We start from the raw sequence: 14,368 nt of genomic DNA on the forward strand, positions 1-14,368 counted from the left end.
TTTCTCTTACCCAGGTCATGTACTGTCCATATTGTGCATGCTTTAGTGAAAAGAAAGCTAAAAAATGCAGGCCTAACTAGGAAAACAGACTTTACTCCCTTTGCAACTGTGCATGCAGCAATTATACATGAACTGAGAGGATGTATCGATGGATTTTCAAGAAAAGTGATGTGGCTCTGCAGTGGCAGCTCTAATAATGACCCAGGAATAATTGCTCAATATTATGTGAAGTGTGTCTCTGACTTTGGGCTTCCAGCACGGCTTCGCACAGACTGTGGAACAGAAAATGGCACTATGGCAGCCATTCACTGTGTATTACAGTTTTTTCCAACTGCTTACACACAAAATGTTTTCATGTCACATGCTTTTTGAAACCTCTCACTCAAAGTGCAAAACTACACACCAAATCTCCAAAACCATAAGCTATTTCTCAGCCTTTGACTCAGTGTTCATTGCATAATACACTTTTTTCAAAACACTACACACAATTCTCTACCTAAAACACAAAAATCTAACAGGAAGTGACTTGCTTGCCTTTTCCAAACACAACCAATCAAAATTCTACACGTATTCACCAGGTCACACACACACTCCTCACATGTGGAAACACTAATTGCTTAACTGATCACTATCCAATCACTGCTTGATGGTAGTATTGGCCTATAAATAGATCGAAGGTCAGATTACCTGTTTTGAACAATGGATGCCAACAATGGACAGAGAGCAAGAGGAGTAGGAGGAGTTGGAGAAGTAGGAGGAGTAGGAGGAGTAGGAGGAGTAGGAGGAAGAGGAGGAAGAGGAGGAAGAGGAAGAGGAGGAAGAGAAGGAAGAGGAAGAGGAGGAAAAAATGGAAGAGGAAGAGGAGGAAGAGGGCGAGGGCAAAGAAGAGAAGGAAGGAGAGCAATCTCTGATGAGATTAGGGCAACACTTGTTGATCATGTGATCAACCACGGTTTGACCATGAGAGAGGCTGGAATGATAGTCCAGCCCAACTTGAGTCGATTTACAGTGGCGTCAATCATTCGAACCTTCGGAAATGAGAACAGGTGTGGAACTATCTAATGACTATTTTAGCTATAAAGTAATGTACAGGAAAAATACCTATGACTACATAGTATTGCGTAAACATTTGTAATTCTAAACCATCCATTCACTGCACTGCATTGAATGAATGAGGTTTGTTATCATGCTGTACTACAGTTTGTTTTGTAAGTTGTTTGAAGTTCCTATGCTGAACACATACTGTGTTTCAATTCTGTACAGAGTGGAAAGGCAAAGATATCATGAGGACGAAGACGCTTGTTTACAGATGTTTATGGTTTTGTTGAATTCTACTGTATAAAACAGTAATCTTTGGCCTAATAAATATTTTCTGTTGGTACATTGCACTTGTGTTTACAGTGTACTTGTTACCACTCTCAGCGGATTACTTTCACTGTAGAACATTGTATTGAAATATAGATATAAACCCATGAAAGACCAAAGACCTTTAAATTAAGAACAACAGTGTTTACATGGTATATCGAAACTATTCAGTATTATGAAAGAAGTGTTTGCCATTTGATGCAAATGCTTCATTCTGACATGTGTTTATGGTATTTTGAATGCAGTGTTACATTTTGAAGGAGATGTGAGGCATTTTGCATTTTGTGTGTTCATTTTTGGGAATTGTGTTTAGAGTTTTGAGAAAAGGTGACATAGTTTTGAAAACGTGTGTAAGCCATAAGAAAAAACTGTAAGAGCAGAGCATACAGATGACTTTGCAGGAGCTCAGAGTCACATGTATGGCACCTCAACTGCAAATCAACGTATCGAGAGTTGGTGGTCCTTTTTCAGAAAGCAAAGGTACAAGTGATTTAAGATAAATTCCAAGAAAACATATCATGCTACTTTGTTTATAGTGTTGTATTGTCATAACAGAGTTCTTGAGCACATTTGTAACACATTTTAGTCTAGTGTAATTCTTATATGTAATGCAAGTGTTGTTTTTGGATGCTATGAGGCTCCGGCCTGAATCTCTACTTTTTTATGTGGATGTATTCAGCATTTGTTGTAAGTAATACAATGTGTTTACTGTTATTTCCTCATTAGGACTCAGTTTTGGATTGAGCTCTTCAGCGACTTGAGAGAGAGACACCTTTTCAATGGTAGCCATGAACATAAGTGCCTTCTGCGATAAGTCTTCTTGGGCATCTTGCAGAAAGACTTTGATGACTACAGAAAACTTTGGAATAACCACACCATCCAAACAGTTCGGCAGTCGCTTTGTCCTTCTGGTAAACCAGAAGCTATGTATCACCTGCCTCACAGGTTTGTTTCATCCAAAAAATGATGACCATGTTCACAAGCTCAAAGTGCATTGTACAATAGTAGAAGCAAACTTGTGAACATGCCTGTGAAATCCAGGCTCAAGTCTCAATCTCATTATGAGCATCTGCATTTTATTTCCAACATTAATATCAATTTGATATCTTTGACCTGACCTTACTCATTCAGTATTAAAAATATAAAGATTTTATTTTCACAGAATGTTCTTTGGGATGATTTTATGTAGAAAACCATAAATCACACACTTTTTTCACAGGCAGGGTCACAACAATGACAATATTTATAAAACAGATGTTGTCAACATTGTAGGCCTCATAGTCAACCTTTGGCTGCTTATATTCCTCTACCTTGGGACGTTAAAATGTTGAATATTGTTAGTTAACTCAATGTTTTGATTTCTTACTGGCCTTAGGTTTAATGCAAGGGAGTGTGGATTCCCGGTGTCCGAGGAAATCCTAAGAGAGTTTGAGGACATTTTGCCAGCCCGGCGCAGCCTGTGTGGTGATGATAATCTCCATCTTTATTTTGAGAATTCACAGAGACTGGGTGGGTTGATTCCACCAGTAAACTGGACAGATCCTGTTGATAATTAAATAATCTTAAAAAGTATGTGTGGACTTAAAAATAATCAGTTTCTGAACTAGTAATGGTTATCATGCATGTGTTGCCCATTCCTTTAAACAAGAAGTCATTTTGTGATCTACTGGGTAGGCATGATGTGGTTTTTAAATGGAACAGTCAATGCGGGAGTTCTGTGAATGCCCAATGGACTAAAAACCAAATTCATACATTTCAATGTATTTAATTATTATTTCTTTACAAACAGGTTAATTAACAGCTGTGATTTTGTAAACCGTTAAAGAGGAGTGTAACAGTCTTGACGTTTTGTGTTAAAGTTCAAGAACAATATTAACTTTACAAGAAGAATCACTTATCAAAATAAAACCTACACGGTAACCAAAAAAGTTACTGTGTAATTATTATATTAGCCTAACATCTTCAATCGCATAAACATTAACCTGAGTGCTACTTCATAAGGAAGTGCTACATTAAGGAAGCCCAAACCCAGGGGAGTTTTGGATGCCGTAATCCATGGCTTCTTGAAACTCCTCGTAACTTTGTAAGATTGGGATTTTAATTGTGTTGGCACACACACTTGCTACAGGAAAGCGTGACGTCTTCTGAAAAACTAACTCTGGCTGTGGCTGTATTTCTCCAGCAGGAACTTCCTTTAGCCCTGTTCCAAGCATAAGGACATCCTTCAAAGTTGGACTAGCTTCTTTTTCTGCAGGACAAAAAATATAAGATTTGAAGTTTTTTTAATTAATTGTGGCCATTTTGTTTCTTTCTGGTTGCTTTCTTCAAATCAATGTAATCATCACCGCATAAACTAAAAGGGTTTGAGCACATAACACAGAATTACTATTTCTGCTAAACCACAGATGGTACAACAATTGATTATTTTGGGAAACATTCTATTGAGGGGTTTTTATCTTAACATAAATATCTTGTTATATCTCACATTTTGATGCAGAGATAATTCTGTACCTTTTATTATCTGCTTTATGTGGAAGGTATATCTATATAATACCTTCCACATAAAGCAGATAATCTCGCCAGTAGCTCAGCACCCTGGCCTCTTCATAGCGGTCATTGCTTCCAGGTTGACTCAGATGCACATGGAAGATTTTCCACAGCAGCAGCTGTGAGCTTGTTCTCAGTGTAGCACATGAATGAGAAGAAAAGTGAAGGATGCTGTTCCAAAGCGTTGAAAAAATCAGGGCAAACCTGTTCGAGACTTTAATCGGAACGGTTGAGTGACGTTTTGTCCTGCGACTATGCCGTCTCACCGTCACAAAGTTTCCCAGCTGCAGGGGATTTTCAACCGGAACCGAGCTGTGTGCGCTAACATTGCTCGCATCCGAAGTGTTTTCTACAGTCCTGACACTCAAATATAGATTGGATGCGAGACACTAATTCTAAGATCTTCTCCGTCAGCCTAACTACTTCCCTGCATTTATCACATGTAAAACCCTCGCCGCTGACAGAGAAGGCTAAGCTAAACATATGACATGATGTGCAAGTAACAACAATAGGAATAGAAGCCATAACTCACCGGGTATGAAGTGCAATCCTAACTTACCAAGGTTGCTTGATAAGTCTTAGTATATACACTTAAAAAGAGAAACAGTTAGCACACAAGACAAATAGGGGGAGATGATATTCCACACTGTAGACAGAAGGCAAGCTAACACGCTAATATGCTAGCGGCGTTGCGCTTCAATTAATATAAATTTAGAAAATAAAGTTCTAAATAATTCGCCAACGACAATGATAGGTAATTATAGTAAAATACACTAATATTAAGACCAGGAACAAATGTGAGGTGAAGCAAGTGTCAGAGGATACAAACTAGCCGCCGGCAGCGATGCAACGCGAACTTCTCCACACACCACTCCAATCAGGTACCAATCAATTACCATTACGGTTAAGGAATAAGTTTGGGGAAAGACAACACAGCCCTGGACCTCCATGGACAATAGACACAGCGATCATTCTTCCAATGTGGAAACATTATAAAAAGTATTTCCTTTACTGTTAAATGAAATATATTTTGCATTGTCATTGCCTTCAAAAACTCTCCTTGTCTTTATGGCATCCATTAACAGGGTTAAAAATTCACGAGTAGGCCCCCCAGTATCCAGAGCCTCCTCCATCAGCCCAATGTCGTCAGTGAATTTCACCATCATGCTGCAGGTTGGGTCAAATGAGGAACGCCTAAAACCTCTAAAAGCACTATCCCAGACATTTGCCCGGTTAATGTTAAATCTGTTACAGGACGTTCTGTTAAGATGATGTGCTAGATTTGATACTATGTCCCCAGCTGTAAGTCCATCTTGTCCATCACTGTTAAATAAGCAAACAATAAGCATAACTTCAAGCTGTTTCTCTTTAGTTTAAAACTATTTTTTACCAGTGAAGGCAAATAAAAATGTATTTAAGTTTAAGACAAATATTGTATCTGGGGGCAGAAACAAGTACAGTCAACAGTAAACACACAATTGTTGAATTGTTGTGTATCACTTATGTGATAGTACCAGTCTTTTTCTTGTGGTTTCTCTTCATCTTCAAGATCTGAAGAACTGCTGTCAATAATAACAGGGGCATAGATATTGGTATATGTACTGTGGAAAGGAAGTACAAGAACAATGAAACAGTTCATCCAGAATGTATTGTGAAACCAAGATGTTTTGTTGTTGCAGCAGTCCAGTACTTTAAGTTATTTTAAAACCAGTGTATAGGAGCACACAGTGTCTGACAAATGGATATGCCTGTGTTCACACGCACTCATGCCACACATCTAATTACTCACACAAATAAAATATGATCGTGAGGCGAGACTTGTTAGTTCCTTTTAAACTCCCCGACGGTAGATGACGCTGATGGCTGGCTGGACCCCGAAGTTCACCATATACCCGAATCAGAAGCCATGCATTTTACCAATTCTGACCCTCGACGCATGTGGCAGGGCATCCAGGCCATTAGTGACTACAAACCCAACCACTCCATCCCCATAGCCACAGATGCTGCCTTTCTGAACAAGCTTAATGACTTTTATGCACGCTTTGAGAGAGACAATAAGGAACCTGCCACCAGGCTCACACCTTAACCTTCTATTGACCACCCAATCATCACACTAAACTCCACAGATGTTTACACTGCACTAAGCCGGATAAACGCACGCAAGGCTGCTGGTCCTGATGGCATCCCTGGTCGCGTACTCAGGGCATGTGCGGAGCAGCTCGCTGGGGTCTTCACGGATATCTTCAACATGTCCCTCGCCCAAGCAGTGGTTCCAGCATGTTTCAAATCCACCTCCATTGTGCCCATTCCAAAACATTCCAGCCCGACATGCCTGAATGACTACCGCCCTGTAGCAATCACACCCATTGTTATGAAGTGCTTTGAGCGGCTGGTCCTGTCACAACTAAAAGACTCTTTACCATCCACACTGGACCCATACCAATTTGCCTACCGTAGCAACAGGAGCACAGATGATGTGGTGTCCATGGCGCTGCACTCGGTGCTCACACATCTGGATAATAAGGACACTTATGCATGCACGCTGTTTGTAGACTTCAGCTCTGCATTCAATACCGTTATCCCTTCCAAGCTAATCATCAAACTTGGAAACCTAGGCATTAACAATTCAACCTGCAACTGGATTATGGACTTCCTGACGAACAGGCCTCAGCTTGTTAGGTTAGGCCACATCTGCTCCACCACCATCACCCTCAACACTGGTGTACCACAGGGATGCGTACTGAGCCCCTTTCTCTACTCCCTTTTCACACTCGACTGCAGACCTGTGAATGGACCTAACTCCTTCATCAAGTTCGCAGACGATACAACAGTGATTGTATCGTGATTGCTTACAGGGAGGAAGTACGGCACCTGGCCACATGGTGCTCAAACAACAACCTGCTCCTTAATACCTCCAAGACAAAGGAGATCATTGTGGACTTCAGGAAGGCGAAAGGAGGCACACACGACCCCATCCACATCAACGGGACGGCTGTGGAACGTGTTTCCAGTTTTAAGTTCCTGGGGACCCATATTTCGGAGGACCTGTCCTGGACCACCAACACCTCATGCCTGGTCAAGAAGGCTCACCAGCGTCTCTTCTTTCTGAGGACACTGAAGAAGAACCAACTGTCTTCAACTATTCTGGTGAACTTCTATCGCTGCACGATAGAGAGCACCCTGACCAACTGTGTCACAGTCTGGTACAGGAACTGTTCTGTTGCTGAGGGCAAGGCACTGCAGCGGGTGGTGAAAACAGCGCAGCGCATCACAGGGACTACACTCTCTTCCATTGAGGACATCCAAAAGAAACACTGTCTGCGTCGAGCTCGCAGCATTCTCAAGGACTCCTCTCTCCCCGCTCATAGACTGTTTACTCTCCTGCCTTCCGGCAGGCGCTTCAGGTGCCTCCGGACAAGAACCAGCAGACTAGGAAACAGCTTTTTTCCCAGAGCTGTTTCCTTATTGAACTCTGCTCCCCACTGATTCCACTACCCCTCATAACTTTAATGCTGCTATTACATTGTTTACATTGCACTACAGGGCTGCCATGCATGACTGAACTGTACACACCAGTACTTCATGTATCTGCTCTATCGGACTATTTACACACACATAGCATCATTTGCACTCTATACTGCTCACTTGCACACCAGGAATATTACACTAAATGCTCATTTGCACTAATGCACTTCTCTCATAACTGCTTTACCTCATCTACTGCACTGTAACTTTCATAACTGCATTACCTCATCTACTGCACTGTAACTTTCATAACTGCATTACCTCATCTACTGCACTGTAACTTTCATAACTGCATTACCTCATCTACTGCACTGTAACTTCAATAACTGCACCAACTTCTCTACTGTACTGTAACTCATCTATTGCATTACTACATCTATTGCATAACTAACTCCATCCACTCATCTATTGCACTATAACTTCAATAACTGCATTAACTCATCTACTGCACTGTGACCTTAATAACCGCATGCTAATTGCACTTCTGGTTAGAGCTAAACTACATTTCGTTACACTGTACTTGTATATGTGTAATGACAATAAAATTGAATCTAATCTAATCTAATCTAATTTCCCATAAGAGACCTTTGCTAGGACAAAAACGAAACCTTTTATTTTATTTAAAAAACCAGCCAAGTGAGAAAAACACACTGGAAGAACAGCCAGAACGACTGATAGAAATGACAGGATAAACAGAGGAGCAACACACAAGACAGAGAGAGAAGGAGACAGGACAGAGAGAGCAACAGACAGGACAGACTGACAAACACAGAGGAGCCAAACACAGGACAGATAGAAGCATATGGAGAGGAGCAACAGACAGGACAGATAGAACAACCAACAGGGTAGATTGAAGAAGACACAGAGGGACAGACAGAAGAGACTCCCCCAATCCAACAGCAGAGCCAGAAGATTCGTGCTTTGGCTGGAGCAGCAAGATATAGATCCATTTTCAAAAATGAGTGGACCTCTTCATGGCCATTTATTACCAGAGGGTGCCTCAACACGCACTAATGAATTGAAAACTCATGTTGCCACCAGGGTGTGGCAGATGTAATGCGCCACATAAAAGCAAAGGCCACCAAGAAAAGCAACAGGCTCTACAGTCCACAGCCACAATATCCCAATATGCGAAAACCCGTTCGCTCTGTTGGGGGGGTGTCTGCACAAGAATGATATGTGTAATGGTTCTGTTAAGGTTCTGTCAAGAGTTTTGTGCTGTAGTTGATCAGTAGTTGTAGTTTTGACTAATTTGTGGTTTTTATGTCAGTGTAGTACAGTCCAGTTTTCTTAATTTGAGATCTTAGTTGCTGAATGTGTTTTTTACCTGTGCCCTATTATCGCAGGTGTCTATTTGAAATAAATCTTTTGGGAGGATTAATAATTAAAAAAAGTTACAAACAAGAAGGGCTGAGGTCAAAGTGACAGCTGGGCTGGTAGTTCGAAAAGTCCACCTGGTCTTTGCGGACCACCTGGGGCCTCTCCTAAAAGAATGTTTCGGTGTGTACACAGTACAGGTTGTGGCAGGACTAAGTCCTCCTGCATTACCAATGAAGCACTCTCACCATATTTCACACAGCAGCTTGCGAAGGAGATGAAAAAGCCCCGTATACCCTTGTTACGTATGGGTCGAATGACGCCGGTATTTCCCAAACTATTTGAGATTTTTCTCCTGTGCAAAGCATTTGCTTTGTGTATTTTTAAACATCTAACAACATGAACATCTTTATGATTCTAACTTGTCATTATTCTAGGAGTGCAAAAGATGAACCTGCTTACTATCCGGGTCTTCATGGGCAGCAAAGTTGTCCACCAGTTTTTAAGTATGTGCACAACAAGTGGGACAGCAAGTGCGATCTTCACCAAAATGAACTCCACCTTAGAGGAGCATGGTATCCCTTGGGAGAACTGCATTGGTCTCTCAGTCGACAATGCAGCTGTGAACATTGGATCACATAATTCCATTGCCTACAGGGTCCTCCAGATGCATATCTCGGTTCGTTGGCTAAGCCTTGAACGTTGTGTGACCAGGCTCCTGAGGACTACAAATCCAGCTACTACAAATCTGCTAGTATGGTAATCAGTTTTCAATTTCATTATGCAGCAACTACATGTACAATCAGGCCAGATTCAAGAGGCTTGTGCAGACATTCACTGACCCTATGACAGAAGTGTCCCTGCTCTTCTTCCAAGCCGTACCAACTTTCACTTCTTTCAACTTGCTTCTTCAGAGAGAGGAGTCGTCAATATTTTTGTTACATGATGAGGTGGTATTGGATTTAGCTGTTTTTTCCATTCCGTGTTTCTTACTGATATCTGCAGGGATCCTCTAAAACAGGTTTCACCTACTATTTTGTTACATGTCTGTTATAGATGGTAAAATTCGTACGTAGGCTATGTTCCAAGTTTATTGTTCCAGCATCTCTGCAGGGCCATGGGGAGCCTTGTGAAATTGCTTTAAAGAGAAGGCAAACCATTTACCAGGTTAGTGTTTGACTATTACTATGATCAAACACTGTTATATGTGATATTTAGCATTGTACCTAGTTTTTTGCCACTTCATGAGTAGAAACCTAGTAAGGTTTGTGGTAGTCCTTCCATTAACTGTGGGCTTCTGGTTGGATTTTTGCTCTATGTGTCTAGCCATATGATGCCGGATCAGCATGTTAAACCATTTACGTTAACCTGATATGCTATATCTGTGACAGGGAGAAAGTTGAACATTGGGTTCACAACCAGGGCTAAATTTAACAGATTACTTGACGAGGGTGACATCACACCACAGCAGGTGGATTATTCCATGAAGCTGTGTTGTGTTTTTCTGACAAGTGCTATGGACTATGCACTTAAGAAGCTGCCACTGGAAGAACCACTGAGCAGTCAACCGTGCCCCTCAGGCCACCTTGGGAAGGCAAGACCTTAGGCAGATCATCTCCTCTAAGAAGAGAATATCTTAAGACATGTGTGCCCGGGACTGTGGGGTTGTGCCCTCCTGGCGAGGGGTGCCCTGTGTTCCGAGAGAAATTAGAGGCTCCTCTTCGGTACCCTCAAAGGGCCGCTTTGCAATCTCCGCAGCTACCAGCGTTTCGGGGATTTGTGGACTCCTGCCACACTTCAGGATGCCGAATGTCTAGCATCCCCCCAACAAGACAAAGTGTCGACATTGATACCCGTTTCAGAGGAGCTGGCAGCGTGGAAACTACTGCCAGGTATCTCTCCATGGGTAGAAAGGACTGTAACCAAAGGCTACAGGATTCAATTTGCATATGGCCCTCCACGTTTAAACGGCGTGGTCTCCACTTCCGTGCAACCGGAGCGAGCGCATTTGTTGACACAAGAATTACAAGCTCTGCTGGACAAAAGACCCATAGAAAGTGTTCCCTATCAGACAAAGAGTCGAGCTATTAAAGCCGGTATTTCTAGTTCCAAAGAAGGATGGGGGGTTGTTTCCAATTCTAGATCTTCGCTCAAGTTCAAAATGAGTTCTCAAAGATGATACTTTTACATAGAGATCCTGCCACAACACAGAAGATTCCCAAGGTTTGCTTCGTGGGCGAAGCTTACCAGTATCGGTTTCTTCCATTCGGCCTAGCCTTGTCACCCCGCATGAAAACGAAATGCATGGATGCAGCTCTGGCTCAGCTGAGACTCCGGGGCATCCGGCTGAATTTAGCTCAGTCCCGAGAACTAGCGCTTCAAAATCGGGATGTCGTCCTAGCTCATCTTGAAGCTCTCAGGTTGAGACTCAACTTCCAAAAGAGCGTTCTTTCCCCTATGCAGAATACAACGTATCTCTGGGACATATGGGACTCGATCGAAATGCAGGCACAACTGTGTCCTGCACGTGTCGAATCCATCAAGGCTAGGCCAGAAAGTGATAAATCATCACTTTCAAAGAGTTCTAGGTCTTATGGCGGTGGTTTCCACGGTGATACCTATGGGCTTCCTGCATATGAGACCATTTCAGTTGTGGGCAGAGCCAGGGGGTCTCATCCAAGGGCTAACCCTCACAGGCATCTAAGGGTGACGCGCCAGGACTTCTCTCCCTTTCTTTGTGGTTCAGACCTCAGTTTCTGACTTTAGGTCCCACTCTTGGTCCGTGTTGTCGTCGCAAGATGCTAATGACAGACGCATCCCTCACGATTGGCACATCAATTGCCTCTATTTCGGGCCCTGAAATACTTCCTCTGTCAGTTAAGAGGCTACCATGTCCTAATGCGGGTGGACAACACTTCAGTAGTCTCGTATATAAATACCCAAGGCAGGCAGCGGTCGAGCCATCTGAACAATTTGGCCCAGCAGATCCTGCCCAGGGCAGAGGGCAAATTCCTGTCCCTCAAAGCGATCCTGGGGCATATGCATGTGGGAGCAGACCTGCTGTCCAGACAAGCTTTGACAAACGGGGAATGGAAGCTCCACCCCGAAATAGTCAAACAAATCTGGGAAAGCACAATGAAGGACACCAGCTGAGAGGTGCTGGACTTCCACCTGATGTAGTAGAGACTATTCTAAGTTCTAGGGCTCCCTCCACTAGGAGGAGCTACGCCCTTAAATGGAGCGTTTGGACAGATGTTGCATGGCACACCATGCAGAGCCAATTCAGATCGTTCAACGTTGGAGTTTCTGCAAGATAAACTGTCCTCATGGACAAGCCCCCATACTCTTAGGGTTTATGTGGCCGCCATTATGGCCTGCCATGCCCTGATTAATGGGGCTTTGGTGGAAAACACCTTTTAGTTACCTGCTTTATACGTGGAGCCCTCCATGGCACTTGGCGACAGTGCTCGAGGGTTTAGTTAGCGCCCCCTTTTAATCTATGAAGTCAGCGCCTGTCAGGCTTCTGCCCTTTAAAATGTTTTTTCTAATGGCAATCACCTCTCTTCAGAGAATCGGAGATTTGCAGGCGCTCTCGACCTAGCCTTCCCCGTATAACTTTTGCCCCTGGGATGGTGAAAGCTTTTCTGCATCCTCTCCCGGCTTATCTGCATAAAGTTCCGTTCTCCACCATGCATCCTGTTGTTCATGAGCCCTTCTACCCTCCGCCTTTCACGGTGTCAGAGCAGGATAGATTACACCTACTGTGTCCAGTATGTGCTCTTCAGACTTATGTTAACCGCGCTATCCAGTGGCATAAATCTGAACAGCTTTTCATATGCTAAGGCAGCCGCAACAAATGGGCGGCTGCCACCAAGCAAACAATGTCACATTGATTGAGGGATGCTTTTGCTCTGGCCTATGAGACGCGCGGTGAAGCTTCACCTCTATGAGTCAGAGCTCATTCAACAAGGGGGGTTTCATCTTCTATGGCCTAAGCAAGAGGTGTCCCATTTGCAGCAAGTGTATGATGCGGCGGGCTCGTCCTCTCCGCACACATTTGTCAGATTTTATAGTCTTAGTCCTGGAGTCCACATCCCAGAGTCCTATCTGAGACCTCCCACTCTCGGATTGTGCACACACGTCACACAAACTTGGGGGGTCCAGACACATCCTGTGCGGCGGCGTTGGTATTCTCGTTCCCATAGCGTTTAAAACGCAGCATGGTGTATGGCTTTTGAATGTCTGGTGTGACTTGGCTGTAACCCTGTTCCCTGAAAGAGCGGTAATGAGATGCTGTATTTATTTAAAGCCAAAATAATTTTTGGTGTGTTTGACTCACATGCTTCACAACCGGTCGAAAAAAGACTGTTCTCCTATAGCGTTTGAAACGCAGCATCCCCGTCCCGCTTTTTCAGGGAACCGGGTTACAGCCAAACCCGAGACGTTCTTATTAATAAATAATGAGATATGCATTGGTTTTAATATACAAATAATGTCCAACAAACTGGATGCATTTTCAATGTTGTCACCCCTTCCATCCCATCTCATTCACTCGTTCTTGTTTATGTTCACAAAACACACTACTTTTACAAGAATACTTTCTTATAAGGGAATTTTGACATAGTTGTATGTTTATATCAGGGCCGTCTCTAGGCATGCGCAGGGTTGGCTGAACCCACCTAAACGTCTGGTCCACCCAATAAGAATAAAAAAATAACACAAAAAAATTTAGTATTTTCTGTTGGCTGAAAGCAACGTCACTCTTCACTGCCCTGACTTTAGTTTGTAACAGAGAAGTTAAATGCAACAGGTGGAAGCAAAATACTGTGCGAAGGAATTTTTGACGCACTGCACATTTGTAAAATGAAGTATGTAAAATTAATTGTGGATTAAAATCAGATTCATTTATCCGTTTTTGCAGTCTTTTTTTGTGCAGTTAACAAACAGCTATTATTGGACCTATTGACTTTCAGTAATGACTGAAAGCTCCATCTTCCGAAGCTCTCGTTTCAGAAATAAATCTGTTTCTCTCCATCTCAAACACCCCAAATTCACACTGCAGGTGGTAGCGAAACAATGTGCAAAATAGTTTAGTTTAGGCACGCTCACGATACCACAAAAAAAGTTAATTGTGCAGTGTAATCAGATTAATTCATTAAACAAAATTAAACAGAGATCAGTGATTGTTCAGTGATGGGGAATGTTCTTACCCTGCTTTCTTTTGTAGGCTTCTATTTATGTCCAGTTTACATAACAGCTTTATTTAAGGTGTAAAACATCAATTACTATATTATTTATTTACAATTAATATATGAAAGGCAATAATCAACAATAATTTTTGTTGTTTCGCAGTCTTCTGTAATGAATCCCTGTTTTTTATATTTCATTTAAATCCTTCATGTGTTGCAGTCATATACTGCAGTGTTTGTTGAATTCCAACAAAAACAAACCTCAAGAGTGACTGAGATTATGATAATAAATTAATTAATTAAAAATAATACTTTTTCTTACGTGTACAAACATTAGTTTTACCAAAACACATCCTTATCAGAAAAAAAGGAAACTACTTTTTAAATGGACTCTTCATTTTGTCCGCAGTTACTGTCTGTGTGGA

At 42.3% G+C, this 14,368-nt stretch overlaps 1 long non-coding RNA gene across 1 annotated transcript; it reads left to right on the top strand.

The window, feature by feature from the left end:
- The first annotated feature begins 1,648 nt into the window (after positions 1-1,648).
- LOC130421407 (uncharacterized) lies at positions 1,649-3,186 on the top strand. The gene is made up of 3 exons (XR_008906806.1): positions 1,649-1,845; positions 2,092-2,310; positions 2,741-3,186. It is a non-coding gene; the product is annotated as an uncharacterized LOC130421407 (long non-coding RNA).
- Positions 3,187-14,368: the final 11,182 nt, after the last annotated feature.

This window comes from Triplophysa dalaica, chromosome 5 (genome assembly GCF_015846415.1).
Source record: "Triplophysa dalaica isolate WHDGS20190420 chromosome 5, ASM1584641v1, whole genome shotgun sequence".
NCBI classification, from domain to species: domain Eukaryota; kingdom Metazoa; phylum Chordata; class Actinopteri; order Cypriniformes; family Nemacheilidae; genus Triplophysa; species Triplophysa dalaica.